This window comes from Thermobia domestica, chromosome 6 (assembly GCF_964235325.1).
Source record: "Thermobia domestica chromosome 6, izTheDome1.hap1.1, whole genome shotgun sequence".
In the NCBI taxonomy this organism is placed as follows: domain Eukaryota; kingdom Metazoa; phylum Arthropoda; class Insecta; order Zygentoma; family Lepismatidae; genus Thermobia; species Thermobia domestica.
Window position 1 is genome coordinate 123,431,365 of NC_137459.1, and position 18,944 is coordinate 123,450,308.

Genomic DNA, 18,944 nt, shown 5'->3' on the forward strand with positions numbered 1-18,944 from the left:
AGCCTTAATGAGCAGGCAACAAAATTGGAAATTGCGAAAAAAATCTTGTGCAACGTTGCCATCATTACCATAAGTATATCGACTAACAAAAACAGTCACCAAAATGCAAGTCGTTTTAACAAAAAAAAAAAAAAAAATACAAAGTAATGGATAACAATAGCATTTTCAGTCATCTATATTATATGTGTGCAATGGCGTCGTTAGAGAGGGTGACTGGGGAATGTGTCCCAGTCATTCATTTTCCGTATCATATCTAACTGTAAGATTAAAACTGTAAGAATATAGTTATTGAAAGCAAATAGTTTTGAAATACTGTAAGGAAAACAAACATATATAAAATAAACAATATATATAAATATTTCTAGAAGTTCTCTTGAAATATCGTGAACAGACGTTCGACCAATCAGAAATAAAGATTTGTCTATATCTTCCAGTTTTGGCCAATCAGAAACAAGCACTTGTATACATATTTCAGGTGTGTCTACCACATATCTTAATAACTATCCTTTCACCTTTCTATAAATGATACTTAGATTTGCATTTGCGTCTTAGTTGTTCTTAGGTGCTGTGAGAAACATTTGTTATATATTACCTAGGTATTATCGTATAAATTGTTACAAGAATGAGTGGTCAGTGTATTAGAGATAAATAGGGCCCCTTGGCAAGAAAGCTCGCCCCCTTGAGTGATGCAGCAACTTATATCTACGTGTACCTCCTACATGCAGTTAGAATTCTAAAGCAGCATGTCGAATGTTGTGTCTCGCCGCGGTTTTCAACGAACTTAAAGAGTTCTGGTTTGGCCAATGGCCACCAATTAATATTGCTACCAAAGTGTTTACCATCCTCTTAGGTATTGATTAAGACCAATATCGTCTCTCTATGAATTACCGTTCCCATGATATTGGCCAAAAATGGCCGATTTCCAGAGATTTAAGGAGCATTATTTGAGGAACCGTAAGTCATAGAGAGGTCATATTGGTGTTGGTCAATATCTAAAAGGGTGGTAAATATTTTGGTAGCAAATAGTAACCGGTGGCCACTGTGCAACTGGCCATCAATTAATATCAGTACGAAAATGTTTAATGTTCTATTAGGGATTAACACTGATATCATCTCTCTATGACTTACCGTTCCCGTGATACTGACTAAAAAAGTTCGAATTTCTAGATATTTAAGCAGTCATATCTCGAGAACTATAAGTCATAAAGAGATGATATTTTGTTAATTTTTGCGAGAAAGAGAAGAGGGTGCGGATAAAAAGATTTACCTTTACATCTAGGAACAATTACAGCTATCCTTCCCGCTAGATCTCTCCATTCTTTTAAAGTTCGTTCTGGCAATGCTCTTAGAGCATTCTCAACTGTTTTATCCTGAAGATATTTACCGGACAGTGTACATTAGAAAGGTTTTGGACCTGAAATTGGTTTGTGGGCCTGAAAAGGGCCTCAGTTCTTTAATTACTGTGTATTTGCTTCACTCCCAGAGAGATAACAAAGCGTTTCCGTTAGCCGACTGTCGGCAAAGCGTGTTCAACGTATATGGCCAGAGCAAATGTTGAAAACATTCTCAAGATGGGTGCTGGTCCCTCCTTTGTTTGGACACGAATGAGGTTCGTGAACTGTACGTTTTGCTGTTTTAATGCATCTCTGATGTTATCTATGTTGGTTGTGGTTGGAACACCTTCTTCAGGAAAGCAATGCATCTCAGCAATTCTTCTCTGCAAAGCTTATTCTTCTCCGTTGTGCACTCTCCCAAATGTCACCAGCAACTGTATGTCAGACCTCCTCAGGTTCTGTTAAAACCCCGAACGAATTGCGGATATAATAAACCAATAATAGAACAAGCCAATGAGGAACGAGAATCACAACGAGCCAATCAGGATCGAGAATTAATCGCAAGTTTTAGTGAGGAGGGTAATATAAACAGGAAGCAATAAACTGGAGAAACATAAGTGAAACTTTCAGAATGGAGTTTACATTGACGAAAACAGAAAAAGGTGTACCTTGTGTATTAATGGGAGGCTTTAAGTATCGTTTCTTTCGCCAAGGAAAAAAGGCTCAAATTGGAGGTAAGTTAATGTAGTACATAATTTTTGCATGTATATAAGCCTATAGCTTGCTAAGTTATGCAAAGCCTACATTAGTATTTTCAGTAGTCAGCTTGACCTATATTTTAGTAAGTTCTGTAAGCCTATATTAGTATTTATGCTAGTCAATAGGATCCATATATACTTTGTTAAAAGATGTAACACACTATTAGTATTAATGTCGGGAAGTTGGACCTATATTTTGTTAAGTGATGTAACCTATATTAATATTTATGCCATTCAGTTGCTTCTATACTTTGTTAAGTAATGGAAAGTTACATTAATATCCATGTCAGTCAGTTGGGTCTATATTTTGTTAAAATATGTGTCTAGTCCCTATTTTAATATTTATGCCAGGCAATTTGTCCTATACTTTCGTAAGTGAATAAGTAAGCCTGCATTAGTATTTATGTCAGTCAATTGGACCTATACTTTGTTAAAAGGTGATGGAAGATATAACATTTTTGCCAGTGAAATAGTGAATACATTTTTCTTTAAATAGTAAGTTTAGAACACGTGATACGATTTAATTATTATTTCCTTTCTTTCAGATGTACTAAGAAAAGCTGTAATGCTAGTATAACAATGGATGAAAATACAAGTGAAGTTTTAGAAAGGAAAGATATTCATAATCATTGTGAAGATGAAGATGGTGTTCAACGGCATTTTCTTAGAGAGAATTGTAAGCGACGAGCCACTGAACAATTGAACGAGAAGCCAAATAAAATTATAAGGCAGGAAGTTTCAAAATTGGAACATCATGACACACTTGATCATAAAGAAATTAAAAGATGCCGAGACGTTATTTATAAAAATCGAAGAAAGGTGACTCCTCGTCTACCCAGAAACACCGTAGAGGCTATACAGCAAATGGTTCAGAAGCAGGATGATATAGCAATTGACGGAGAAAGATTCATCTTTGTTGATGATGAAGCTAATATAATTCTTTTCACGTGTAAGAAAAATATCGAGTAAGTATAATTTCATTTATAACCATTAACTTTGAAATGAGTTTCATTTACAGCATCAAGAAGTAGAATAGGAAGTAGTTGCTTGAACAGAAAAGTTCCTTTTTCCGTCTTATTTCCAAATTATAGTAAAATAGTTTTTTTTTTTTTGATTCTCACAAAATATATCGTAACATAGCATTTCACCTAACGATATGACACTACAGTCTTGTTTACTATTTTCTTTTCTGACACTAATCTTATTTTCTTTTCAGTTTTCTGTGTGAGTTCAGCGGGTTAGAAGTATTTGCAGATGGAACTTTCACTTATGCTCCTAAGCATTTCACACAGTTATATACAATACATGCATATAAAAATGGATATTATCTACCTCTATGTTTTGCATTTTTGCCGAAGAAAGACAAGAATACGTATGTGGCCATGTGGAAGATGATAAGAAACTTAGACAGTAGATTCGACTTGAAAATCATTTACGTTGATTTTGAAACAGCTGCTCACGAAGCCATCAAGAATGTGTTTCCAAATTGTGACATTCGTGGCTGCAGATTCCATTTGGGACAAACATGGTGGCGGAGGATTCAAGCCGACAATGATCTGCGACAAGCATATATGGATCCAAAATCTGAACTAGGTATTATTGATATTATTATGGTCTATTATTCTTTATTATTAATTTAATAATACCATGTGGACTTTGTTTTGTTATATATTAATACAGAATACAGTTGAAAATAGAATCTTATTCTGTTTGACTGAAGAATCTTAATTCAGTCACCATTCTTAAAAGCAAATAAACTGCTGTTCTAATAATGTACGAAATGAAGAAATTATAAAGCCAACAGTAAGATCCATCAATTTCACTACTTTCCCAATGCTTGCTTATTCTAACAAATTATTATTATTATTATTATTATTATTATTATTATTATTATTATTATTATTATTATTATTATTATTATTATTATTATTATTGCTTTTCTTACAGGTTCATGGATAAAGGCATTTTTTGGGTTGCCATATTTACATCCAACAGAAGTATCAGATGCCTTTACTCAACTAATATCAATGACGCCGGATGATACAGGGCATAAATTTTCCGATTACGTCCTAGAAAACTACATAGAAGACGGTTGCAAGTAAGTAGCTTCCTTTTGAATTTCATCTATAGTAGCACATGCTTCAATAACTCTTAATACTGCAAAAACTGTTGTCCTAGTTTGAACACAACATTAATGGTTGTGCTGATATGGTATTTTCTCTCAATGCAACTTAATTATAGTGAAATTTTCTTCTGTCTTCATGTAAGACGTAGATTAAAATGCAGGTTTTGATAGTTGTAAACAAATTACGGACCAAGACTATAAATATTTCTTGAATCTAGTGTTATAAATGTTTTAGTGTTTTATATAAATTGTCAATAATTGTGTGCATGAACTAAGGATCTTTTTATTTTATTAATTTTAGGTATCCACCTGTCATGTGGGCGTCTATACCATCCACGATGCGTCGGACGACAAATGGACCAGAAGCTTTTCACAGACATTATAATAGTCAATTTTACTTCCCTGCTCCTGATATTCATACGGTGATTTCTGCTTTGTTAGAGATCCAAACGGAAACTGCCATGAAAATAACGTCCATATTAAAAGGAATTTCAAAGGCCCAAAGACCAGCAGAAGTCAAAAGGAGCGAGTTTGTCATGAGGAAGTATGCTGAGTTCAGGAATTCGCAGAGAAACTATGAGAAGGCACGTATGACATTTTTAAAAGCTGTAGGATTTAAATTTCAAGCATTCAAACTGTAAAATGAAATTTTCTGTAAATAAGTATGTTGCTTTGTAAATATTAGAATGCAATAAAATATATCTCATAAAGGAATAGCTTTATACATTTCATTTCGATGCAAAATTTCACACAATTCCTTAAATCCTGTTGTTGGCAACGTCGCGGCGGAAATTTGCGCAATTTCAGCACTTTCTGCTCCTCGTTAATAAGACATAAATTACTTAGATTATCAACGATCTAATCTTTAGAAAAATTTGCGCAATGTCGTTGCATCGAAAGTGAACGGTGAGCAAAAGTTAGTTTCTCTCTCTTTCTTTGACACACACACACACACACGCACACACACACACACACACACACACATATATATATATATATATATATATATATATATATATATATATATATATATATATATATATATATAAATAAATATATATATATATATATATATATATATATATATATATATATATATATATATGCATACACGTCATGGGTAACAGTAAATGAAAATGTGCATTCAAGATGCAGAAATGCTTAAAAATTTCCATTCAATTATCTATACTAGCCGGCTACGCATCTTTTCTTTTGGCCACGGGTACTGTCCGAATTACCCTTTCCTCCTACCAATTTACAATTTAGAATTAAGCTTCGTGCGGGAAGTGTAGCCTACCGAAGGACCACACAGATGTTAGCGAAACTATTATGCTATTGTTTCTTTGTATGCTTTGGCAGAAATTTCTTTAGATATCAACGCCCGTTTAATTTTGTTACTTGCGGACACGTTGAGAAAAGCAATTTAGTAAACCAAGCTTTGTGTCTAAAATATTAGTGTTTATTTCGCACTGAGAAGCAACTCAACTCGTCGCGCTCTCGAGTTTGTGCTGAATTACAGGTGGAAAAGATTGAAGTTCCAACCACGGCAGCTCAAGAGATCCTGCGAATCTGAACATTATGCAAGCGGCTTCAGTTTTGGGGGACACTGAAACGTCTTAGAATGGATAGTTAGTCGTTGGTGTGGCAGACAAGAAAGCTGTAAATATTTCCGAATTACGAACATTTTAATTGAATCTTAAAAGTACGTATAAGTGTGTAGTGTGTAGAGGAACGTCGAGTAGTTACCTCCAGATATGCCAAACAATATAGTCGCTTTTTTAAAATTGCCAAAAGCCATGTAAGTAAGTACATTTGTTATCCTATGAACCATCTTTTAAAATATTATGCTGTGTTTTCGTAATTTACGTTGCTGTCTGGAATAAGCGATAAAAGTAGATATTTCAACAGGGACGTACGCAGGGGTGGGATTTGGGAGTCCGGACCCCTCGAAATGCTGATTTCTGTCCAAATTTAGTCTAATTTTAGGGGCAAGTTTACAAATTTTAATATAATTTATCCTCAAATTGAATTTTAACTCCCCCAAATACCTTTGACCCTTCCGAATTAAATTCCTGCGTATGTGCTTATATTTCAATATTATCTTTTATGGAAATGCTGTTCTACTCAAAAGTGTAGGGTTTCAAATCTATCCAATGGGAGACAATTGTACTATATATTGTGCTCATTATTATTATTATTATTATTATTATTATTATTATTATTATTACCCTGAAAGGTATGCAACCATCTTTTCAACTTTTTAACTATTGTGAACGTTAGGTCCAGCGTACCGGCACCTTTATTATTAAAAAAAAAAACACTATATAAATAGATAGATAGATATAGATATATAAATGATCGAAAATGGCCGTCGAATCTATACTTTTCGGGGTCGCTGAGATGAACAGAAGATGCCGTTTAAATTCACAAATTCTGCCCCATTAGTACTCCTAAGGGGGGACGGGAACATGTAAAGGTAATTGAAAATTACCGATATTAGTGTCGAATTCATAGTTTTGGGGCTTCATAAGTTCATTGATGACAGTTTTGGTGCTCTTTGTGTGGAAAATGAAACGTATTCTCCCTGAAAGGTATTCGGCTAGTTTTTGTAATAATAACGAACGGGAAGTTCCACATTTTCAACCATTGAACTCTTTCTGACAGTGTGATTCCATTTGGAATCACAAAGTTCCTTGGCTTTCATAGCGCATATATCGTGCCAAATGATTCCAAGTTGCCTCATACGTTGTAGTTATAGCGCTCTGGCAATATACAGTATAATTTAAAAAAATGGATTTTCTTACTTCCTTGGCCTTCAACATATAATCCATTGATATAAAGTTTTTCTTCATTTCCAAAAAATAATTCAGGCTAAAGGGTTAATATATTTCTCGCTGCTCAAATTTACTCACTCGTGCAGAATATGTGTGATTGTATAAATGAGGTCATCTCTTTTTGAATTATTCGAAAAATATACAAATAATAAAGGAGGATGATTTTACCATAAATCAGAAAACTAAAAATAAAATTAAAATCTGTTGCTTTAAGTACTTTTCCTGTTAGTAAAATACATTGTATATATGCTGCAAACATGTTACAGCAAGTAAGATTACTAGCATCAGACGAAGAAATAGTTTTTAAATTACATTTTCCGCTTTTTGCTAATATTTCCGAACAAATCATTTTTTTACTAATGGGTTCAACATTTTTGGAAATTTTACCGATCTCGATAAAATTTTCAACATAGATGAGGTTCAGGATGGTTTTTATTATTTCATTTTGAAGGTGTAACTTGAGGGAAGGGGAGAGGGGAAAATGACTATATTAGTGTCGAATCCGTAATTTTCGGAGTCGCTGAAATGAACAGTGACACTTCCGATGCCGTTTAAATCCAAATTCAGCCTCACAACTTAGAGGAGGAAGAAGATATATACAAATTATTGAAAATGACAGATATTAGTGTCGAATCGATTGTTTTCGGGGTCGCTGAGATGAACAGTTTCACTTCCGGCCGTTTAAATCCAAATTCAGCCCCATTAGTACTCTAAGGGGGGATGGTGACATATAAAGATAATTGAAAATTACCGATATTAATGTCGAATTTATAGTTTTGGAGCTCCATAAGTTCATTGGTGACAGTGTTGGTGCCGTTTGTGTCCAAAATGAAACGTATTCTCCCCGTGCGAAGAACAGGTATTCTGCTAGTCTGTAATAATAACGAACGGAAGTTTCACATACTTAACCCTTTCATATATTTCTCGCTGCTCAAATTTACTCACTCGTGCGGTATATGTGTGTATATGTAAATAAGATCATATCTCTTTTTGACTTATTCGAAAAGTATACAAAGAATAAAGAGGGATTTCACCACAAATCAGGAAACTAAAAAGTAGAATTTAAACCTGTTGTTTAAGTATTTTTTTCCGTTAGCGAAATACATTGTATATATATGCTGCAAACATGTTACAGCAAGTAAGATTACTAGCATCAGTCCAAGAAATAGTTTTACATTATATTTTCCAGTTTTTGCCAATATTTCCGAACAAATTATTTTTTTTCTAATGGATTCAAAATTTCCGGAAATTTTACGTAGCACAAGAAAGATATCTCTCTAAAAAAATAAGTTCGATTTAACATATTTTCTAAAATGATTTTGGACCCGTTATTTTAACACTTCCTTTTCATCAAGGGAGAACTTCATAAGATTGCTCAAGATAATTTTAATGCGTTTATACTAATTAACCTAACTAGGATTATATTTTAGTTTATTTTGTAGCCATAACTCTATTTTATCATTTTGCTAATTTTAAAGTGTTTGGATGAGTTATGCACAAAATTTCCCTATTGTAATACAAGAAACAAAAGTACTCAATTATATTAACTCTAAACTAGTAAATATAAAATAGTTTTCATTTTGAGAACATAATATAATACAATATTCGAAAATTTCAATTTTTCCCAAAGAACCTTGTGTAAGTTCTCGTCAAAAATAAAAGTTATATTTGCCTCGCTTTTTTTGCTGTATTCCTATATATATAAAGGCAACTCCTCAGGAAAAAAATGTTTCGACGACACTGATAACGATTTCAAGAAGGTAGGGCCAAAACACCGCAAATGTTTATAATGGAGTATATGGGGAACTACATGTTATATTCGGAGTTTTGTAGGTACCGTCCACAACTCTGAGATCAATGATTTGCACATATGATGTGCAACAGAGTACGGGACAAATAATAGAAACGAAAGTGGTGTTATGTTTTCTTTAGCTGATACAGGGTGTTGAAATTGGGCACCATCTGGTAGTTTAATAGACTGTATGGGAGAATTGTATTACGGCTGGGAATTGTATTACGTACCATCAGCGCCTCCGAAATGCAGATCAAGATGATGTGGTGTTCCTCCCGAAGGTCCCTGGGCAAGGTTTGCCATTGCCTGCCATGAGATGATGACGTCCGAAGGATGGAACCGACAATTGAACAAGGGATCCGGACTTCCTCTGTCCCCACTGGGAATCGAACCTGAGATCCCTTGATTACAAGGTGAAGAGCTTATCCATTCATCCACCGGGGACAGATTCTTACAAATAAGGCCATTGGCATATTACGATATTTAATATTACGAAATAGGCAGAAAAGAAAGTGTTTGGGTCTGTTTCACACACGCACACACACACACATACACGTATTTGGGTACTTGTTAGCTCCGAGTTGGGAGACCGACTTGTTGGAACCAAATGTGCATAAAAAACTAGAAGAGATACAAAAACGAGAGTGAGATCAATATGCATTAATTTTATTCATATTTGCGGTGGGAAAACACTTATGTCGCTATTTCTGACAGTTTCTTGGGAAACACGTGTGGTGCCGTACTATATTTATTGGATCCTGGTGCCAACATCACCTGCAAGATATAAATGGTACCGGTACCAATAACATATCTGGATGATCTAATGTCAAACACATACACACTATTAACATTCTTCTACAGAATTGCAGGCGCTATTAGGACCACTACAGTGTTGCAATATTTCAGTTGTCTACAGTGTAAAATAATAGCACAAAGTAGATAAGTACACGCAGTTTTGGGGAAATAAGCCTACAAGAATTTAAAAGTATGTGGAAAGAAACTACATAGTTGTTTATATTTAAATTACCAGATATTCGTCAAATTAACTTCCTACACTACTCCTTAAATCTGGCAACCACGTTAAACCGGGAGACACTCTGTATGTTTGGTCTCCACTTCGCTTTATCGGAGTACAAGTGGGTATTTAAAACAAGTTCTACAGGGAAAGAAACAACTCGTTCGTAAACGGGAGAGAGGCAGTTTGAGGTTTGCTATGACCACAACTGCTCGCTGCATTTGTTAACAAACGCTCCGAAGAATATATCAACCTTTTCGATTAATTCTCCCGCAATTCAAACAGTTCCTTTACCTTCTGCGTGACGATAACGTAGAAACATTCTTACGACAGTAAGACTCTTTTTATATCACATTCGTCGATAGAAAGGAAAAGCGTAAGATGTGAATTGTTTGAAAAGAAAAATCTGAATACAGAAACATGAATAGGATATGCTGAGAATTTTAACGCGTAGCTATTTTTTGCATTTTCTTGCTAAGTACTTAGACGTTCAATATGGGACATTTGGAATTGCTTTTCGAATAGATGAACCGGACTTTTGATCGGTCTCTTTTACTGATCATATGAATTTAAATGTATTCCACATTTGACACTTTAAGGAACAATTTAATTACATTCAAACATGAGCACTCACTACAAAAATTGCACATTAGAAAATGACTGTGACAACTTTGTTTCCACAGTTTATATGTAAATTCTAGAATTAGAAAATATTCTTGTAATAATCCTGGTCACTGTGTAAGATAATTCTTGTGGCCATCATTATTACATTACTGAATGCGTCTCTAACAAGGAAACTTACAGAAGTGTAACTCACCGATTTGAATGAAACTTTGCAGATCTGTACAACATCGAAAAAGAATCGACACGTATTTTTTTTTTAATTTCGGCAATGGTACGGATTTAAAGTCCCTCGGTAACCCTTTGAACGTTAGGGAAGGTTTTGAAGCATAGACAGAAAACAATCATTTAATATGGAAGAAAACATACTCTTAGGGAGGTTCTAGGACAGCTGATTCAGAATTTGACGTCAAAATTAGAAAATTCAAAATGGCTATCCAATATGTTGATTGCAATTACAAAAGTCTTCTGGTTTGAAATGGTTTGCAGTTAGCCAAGAACAATCATAGTTGGCATGAGTTAATGCGAGAAGGTTGCAAACTGATTTGAAACCCCTTTCTGTACTTATTTTAGCGGCATGTTTGATTAAAGTGAGTTTCTGCACCTCTCACTATTCGGGGTGCTTATTTAAAGTGAGTCCCCTAGCTTCTCACTATTAGAGATGCTTATTGAAAGTGACCCCATCGCCTCTTACTACTCGGAGTGCTTAGAAAAAAAATGAAAGTGAGTCCCCTCGCCTCTCATTAGTCGAGGTGCGTATTTAAGTGATTTATATTATATTTGAGTCCCGAGTTAAACTTCAAAAGAGTATCTCAAAATAGAAACCATTCCTGCAGGAACAACTGGATTTAGCATCTTGATGTATTTTCTTCAGTCCCTGGAAAAACTTCTTGGGACATTTTTCTGACATTGTCCTTCTGTATAACATAAATTTACACCTCCGTAATAATATAATTAAGATCCAGTCATTGATTCATAAATAGGTTTTTTCTCTGGCATTTGTAAATATTAGGTATCTGGGATACGAAAGTGATTATTTGTAATAAAAACCTCCTACTGTGCCGGTGCTGTGTCATCTGTTGTAGCTCAAAATACGTAATAAATAAATGCAACAAAATGGGGATGGAACTGATGCACAACACGGTACTTAACTGTAAAATTGTGATTGAATTTAAATAAAATTCAAATGTTTCTAATTTAAAAAATGACTAGTAAGGGGAAAAGGGTGAGAGAAAGAGAAAGGTTGTAATAAAAGAATAGGAATGAGCACTAGCCTGATAGATCCATCGAGACTGGCGTCATCCTGGTCATCTGGAATGATGAATATCTGGAGAAGTCTGGATTAGCTGAAGACAGTCAACATCTGGATCTTAATCCTTCACACTACGTTTGACAATCCCTTAACATTTTATTTCAAAGATTATGCATCATTTTGAATTTTTGCGCAGTTATTGCTGTAATAAGGTGTGCGTTGTGTAAACTAAGTTTATGCATCACACATTTTTTTACGGAATATCATTACTGTAAAACGCTTTTTCAATAAATTCATAATTATAACAACTAAGGATATATAAAACTCGGACATATTGACAAACGAGGAGACTCACTATAAACAAGCACCCGAATAGTGAGAGGTATAGAGATGCACTTTAATCAAGCATCTCGTGAAAAATAAGTAGAAAAAGATGTTTCAAATTGTTCTGCAACCTCCTCACAGTAACCCCTGCCAACTATAATTGTTCTTGGCTAACTGCAGACCATTTCAAACCAGAAGACTTTTATAATTGTAATCATAATATTGGATCCACCATTTTGCATTTTCTAATTTTGACGTCAGATTCTGAATCAGCTGTCCTGAAACCCCCCTGGCAGTATGTTTTTTCTACATTAAACAATTGTTTTCTGTCTACGCTTCAAGATCACCTCTAACATTCAAAGTTTGTTTCTACTCTTAAACCTGCACAATGCCGAAATTAAAAAAATAAAATAAAAATAAGTGTCGATTATTTTTCGAAATTTTACAAGTCTACAAAGTTTTATTCAAATCGGTAACTTTCACCTTCGTAAGTCTCCTTGTGAGATAAACATCTTATCCATAAATGTTTAATCTATCTCTAAAACTAACTTTTTAGATTAACATTTATCTAAAACATGCATTTTATATAACGTTTGATAACATAGTGTTTTTCTCAATATTCACTATCGCTCCGGTGCCCTGGAAAAAAATAAGTTGTTTAATGTAATCTTTTGTCGTGCTGAACATACACTCATGTCCAAAATGATTGTCGCATATCTATAACTCTCTTCTTGTAAGAATATAATTTGATAATGATTTTGCAGGGAACTTTTAATACTGGTACTATGTGTATAATCGGGAAATGTATATTTGTAGTAAATTTCATAGGAAAAGAAATAAAAAATGAAATCTTTAATTTTACGTCCCACGCTTATGCCGGTTAGGCTAAAGGAGACGGTGATTATGACAAATGAATGAAATGGTGGAATAAGAAAGTGGGATTAAACGGGAGAACCCCGAAAAAAACCCACGAACCCGGTGTTTGTCCACCACAAAGTCCACACGGCGCGAGCTGGGATCGAACCACGCACCCCAAGCACCGGAGGTGAACGCTCTACCACTGAGCCACCCCGCCCTCTTTTATAGGAAAAGAATTATAAATACCAAAACTACAATGAATAAAACAAAATGTTGCTAAATGGACAAGAAAATTTTATTTTCGTTTTATTGTTCTTATTTACTGCTCTTTTGACATGAAATTTGCCACATACATGTCTTTACCGATTATACACATACTAACATTATACGAAATACCGGAAGAATTCGTTATCAAATTATATTCCTAGAACAACATATTTATAGACATGCGACAATAATTTTGGACATAGGTGTACATGGAAATCTCATGTGCCTCTGCAGCTTGATTGTTTGGTTGGTTCGGATTTTAACATGACTTTTGAGCACTGAATCATTTGACACGAACTTTTGCCTTATCGTTATATCCTAACCCCTTCAGTTTCCATCCGGAATGTTGATGATTTTAGTTGAGCGTCCCTTTCATCAGCTAGGCTATATGAGACGTTGACCTACTGATTAACGCGGCAATCGAACCACATGAGCTCCCGCCGGGAATCAAATCCGCGTCTTCCGCCGAACGTGCATATGCCTACTATATAACAAAATTGCCAACTTGTGAGGTGGAAGTGATCGGATCAGAATCACAATCTAAATCGTTTTTTGGATTTGTATCCGAGATCTGGAATTGAATATAAATTTGAGATATAGTTCTTGTGATTGAGCGTGTTAGTGAACAAGTAGTTAGTCACCTCTTTCCGGCATTTGAATCATATCAATATTATTAAATGAAAAGTATTGGTAAGATACCAAAATAGAACTTTTATATTTCTTCACGGGTAATTTCAGTGAAATTAGGGTTGCCATCCTTTCGGCGTTTGCCGAGCATGTCAGACATTTTGTGATTTTTCAATGTAAGGGCGTCATTTCAATTATTTTTGAGTAGTCTGACATATAATCATATTTATATTTGTTCAATATTTTGCTTGAAACATTAGTATGTTTCTCAATTGCTTTAGAAAACTGTGCTTCATTGGTTTTTAATCAACTCTTTATTAAAATTGATTCTCGAAAGTGTGTCGAAGTCCAAACTTCAAATTTAATCTCATCTAACTCGGGAACTTAAGGTCTGCACATCATATTTATTTCATATGAATAGAACGTTGTCAAGATTTACAACCATGCCAAGTTTGATTCAGATCAATGAGTTTGGTTGAATTTGTACTATATAACTCACTTTGATCTTTCAGAAAATAATCAATGAAAGACGAAACTATAAATGACGAAAGTTATGTAAGTAGTTATATAAGTATAGGCATATAGCATATAGCTTAGGTCTAATAACTCATTATGTGTCCCTTATCTTATAGAGTTCTTAGTCTAGAATGAAAATTTAACTGTTGCTGAAGAGTAGTGATGGGCATTTTTCAGAAGTAACAATAGCATTCAAATTTCCAGTGAACTTTATCAACTTTGTTTTGCGATTTTAGCAGTACGGTAATGCAGCGAGTAAAGAGTGTTTTCTCTAATCAATGCTTAGTGTAAAAAAAGCTCGTTAATACAGTCAGTTACGGGATCGATCATTGTACTAAAACGTACGTAGTTTTATGCACATGAATTATGAAGAATTTTACAAATACTTGTTGAAACAACATAATGCACTACTTCGGTCAAAAAATGCTGGCTGCGGCAACTACAAATCAGATTTAAGAACCAATGCAGATTCAACATCATCCACACAATTATAAGGTAAAATGTTTTCAAATTTACATGTGAAAAAGTCCAACTTTTTAATAAAAAGTCAGCTATTTTCTGAAAGAATGTCCACTGTTTGACAATTTATTTGTAATAATCTTACAAAATCGTAGAAGAAAGAATGAAATGAGAACAAATATTGATCAGTTGGTAAGTGTATTTATATCCTATAGTCCAATCAAAACATCAAATGCAGACTTCCCACTACCGCATCAGTAAACAATAATAATAATAATAATAATAATAATAATAATAATAATAATAATAATAATAATAATAATAATAATAATAATAATAATAATAATAATAACAAATCACAGTATGAGGGCAGATAATAAATAATTAACATGAATTTCGGTAACTTTCGGGTTGAACCTAAATAGACGATATGTTTCAGAGAATCGGATACGAAATGTTTCAACTTCTCTAATTTTAAACCAGAGAACCTACTAGTATCGGGATAGCAGCTTAAGCAATGCACACAAAAGCACATGCACTAACACCAGGGCCGGATTAACGGAGGGACTTACGGAGGCTATAGCCCGGGCCTCCAGGTGAACAGGGTCCTCCAATCTGATGAAAATCTCAACTGGCTTTCTAGAAAGAATCATGAAGATATAATCATCATCATAAAATAAAATATGACCAAAAATATTAAACATATTCAATTAACTTTCCTACTGTACTTTGAGAGAAATTTATTAGGTGAAGTCAGCAGGGGCCACATATTTTTTTTCTTGCCATGGTCCTCCAGATAGGTTAATCCAGCCCTGACTAACACCTTACGTACTACGGAAAGCATTAGAAAAATGAAAATATTTATGTTCTTTTTACAGTTAATCTATCTTAAACCAGACTCTTAATGAATTATCTTGAAATACGAAACTGAAGTAACGTTCTATTAAAACAACGATTCTTCTTCTCTTGTAAACTTTAAAATTCCTTGCACATAGCACGAGTGCGCGAAAGTCCGAAAATTGGAGAGAGTTAAATTGATTTGTCTATGTATTCTTATGGCTGTGTGGCACCTGGGTACATCATTGCGGTCCAGAGTCCAATCAACATAGCATGCAGTGGCGGTAACATGATGTCCACCCCTCAAGAAATTCAAAATAATGCAATCAGCTGACAAGATTATAGCAATTTTTTTCTGGGAGGAGGTATAGTAAGGGCATAGTGTTCATTGATTAACTCCATTGTCCAACGACAATTACAAGTGACTATTATTCATAACTGATCCCAAAAGTAAGGCAGGCAATCAAGGGTAAACTCAGAGGGATGCTACACATGAAAGTGCTGCTGCTGCAGGACAATGATTCTACTCACAAAAGTCACATTACATCCACCGCTTTTGCCGATAAACGTCATGTTTCACAGGTCTCCTCGCGGAATCCAAGGTAGGATACTGTATTTTGCGCTTCATGTTTTTTGAGAAACCTTTTATATTAGGCAGAAGTAACAGTCTGACACATGATCACGGGGCTCGCGCCAAACCATAGGTACGGCGAACGGCATCGATTTATGTGTACCTTTCAACCATCCTGTAAGAGTACGCGCACTCGAGTTACAACTTTGTTTCGGAGCCCAAACGCGATCCTGGTCGCAGATTTTGCAACCGAAGTACAGATGGTAGGCTGTCTTAAGGAACGGTGATAATGGCCTACTTTGTCCCTTGAAAATCACTTCACCACATATGTAGCAGGATGAATCTGTCGAATTGTTGCAAGTTCTCGGCGTGTTCGTTTAACACAAACGTCAATATTTCACGCAGAAATATTTTTCACCTACGGTATACACAGACACAGCGTAACACCATTTTCTAACACGAAGATCTGAAACTGAAACTGAAATATTTGTTTCACGCGACAAGATGGTGTATGTCTTGACTCCATGTTTGAACAATCTGTCTGTCGTCTAGACACAAGGGAGCCAATTAATGATCGCAAGTTGATTACGAAACCTTTCTCCGTCAATAACGCCTAGGTTTTAATGTATGCAGTGTAGAACGACAATAAATCTTTGCAACTCAAGGGGAGGGGGTACGTTTCCGGGGGTCGTGAGCTAGAGAAAAGAATGTTCCTGGGATATAACCTAGTAACAGTTCTTGGATTAAGGTAAAAATTCAGAATTATGTACTCCAAACACGGAAAACACATATTTAAATACGAAAAATACGATTTTTCTGTGAATTATGGAAACAGCACTCCGCCAAAAAAAAAAAAAAAAAAAACTTACGTGCTGGAACTTTCTTGATGAGATATTCGTAATCAGCGTCTCGAAATCTATCCGGTACACCCTTTCACCCTCGTGGGAGGATTTTCATGCCAACCAGTGTAATTTTATAAACTTAAAAATTAGTGCTGAACAGAAACCACTGTACCTATTATAGTGAGACTATATTGAAGTATACCCGAACAAACAGTGGTAGAGCGTTCACCTCCGGTGCTTGGGGTCCCTGGTTCGATCCCAGCTCGCGCCGTGTAGACTTTGTGGTGGACAAACACCGTGCTCGTGGGTTCTCTCGAGGTTTTCCAGTTTTCTCCCATTTTCTTCATTCCACCATTTCATTCATCTCTCATCATCACCGTCTCCTTTAGCCTAACTGGCATAACCGTGGCCAGTAAAACTTAAAGATTTCATTTCACTTTTCTTTTTCCTTCTGACTTTTTTTTATTCATATAACAGAAGCAGCTTTTGTTGTTCTGCTACTGTGAATTTTTATCAACCTGCTTGGAACAGACCATTGCAACAACCAAAAGCGATGATTATGTATTCTTCTACAAATAAGAGCAAGAGCTGTTTTCAAGAAGCTTATTCGATTTTTTGTTAAATTTGTTTAAACGATCTTTGCCTAGGAAATAGATCCACTTGGAGAACAATTACTTAAATACTTTTAAAATCTTCGAAATGGTTGGCAGAATTAGTTTCCAGTAATAATTGTAAACTTCTGAATTTTTAAAATGTTCTTCGATGATGCTGTTACGTTGACATTTAGTGTATAACTTACCCAGGGACGGATCCAGGACCGACTTCGGGGGAGGGGCGGTGGGTTGTCATACTGCTACTTTTAAGGGCTCCAAACTTTGGGATGGGTTATATATATATATATATATATATATATATATATATATATATATATATATATATATCAGAAAGTTTCCTCTCCTGGGGAGGCGATCGCCCCCCTGGATCCGCCCAGACTTCACCTCATGATTATACGCTGGTGAAGAAAATGTCATTTCCGCTTCCTGTTCAGCTAGCTGGTTACAAACAAACCTGCTTTGAGCGGGATATATGAAGAAGTTTACATGGTACTCGCCACTGAAAATGATTTGTTTCGTTTTCGGATATAACCATAACAGTTTCAGAGGTACATGCAATTTTTTTTTTCAAGAATGAAATTAGAAATATTGTGCTATATAAATATTAAAGAGAAACAATAACAAAGCCACACTGTAGAGCAAGCGATATAATGATTAATTACTTATTCGGCGAACAGATATATCTCAATCGATTTGAAGGACACTTTCTCTCCTTGCATATTCTGCCAGAAAGAAACTAAAGTACACAAATACTCCCTTGCTCTATCTTTTTTGTTTGTTTGTTTGTGCCATTTTTAGGCTAATTTCGCTCTTTAATATCTATTAATAATTAGAACACTGTAAAATCGTTTCTTAGTAAACTGACGTTTAAAGACATACTATAATCTTCGAACAATGCCTGCCTCAGCTTGGAGTATGATTCTCGCCTACCTCCGCTTTTTCCGATCCTCACCAGCGTAAGTTCGATAACAATTTTACCCTTGTAGTTACATATACTATATGTCATATGTGTAAAAATTTGAAACTCTCGATACAATTGAAATTTGTAGGCAATGGATGGTTTTAAAATTGGCAAATCGGCGTTACACACACATATATGTAAGACAACCGCATTTAAGTAACACAAGCTAACCGTACCTTACCGCATATGAATGTTTATAAGAATATAGTACAGGATATATAGTAAAGTTTAAACCAGAGTTGTTAATTTGTGTAATCTCGTTTGATATAAACTATAACTGCTCCATCCTATCAATCTACCCTAAGTAAGCATGAAAAATACGGGATATTTTTTTTAT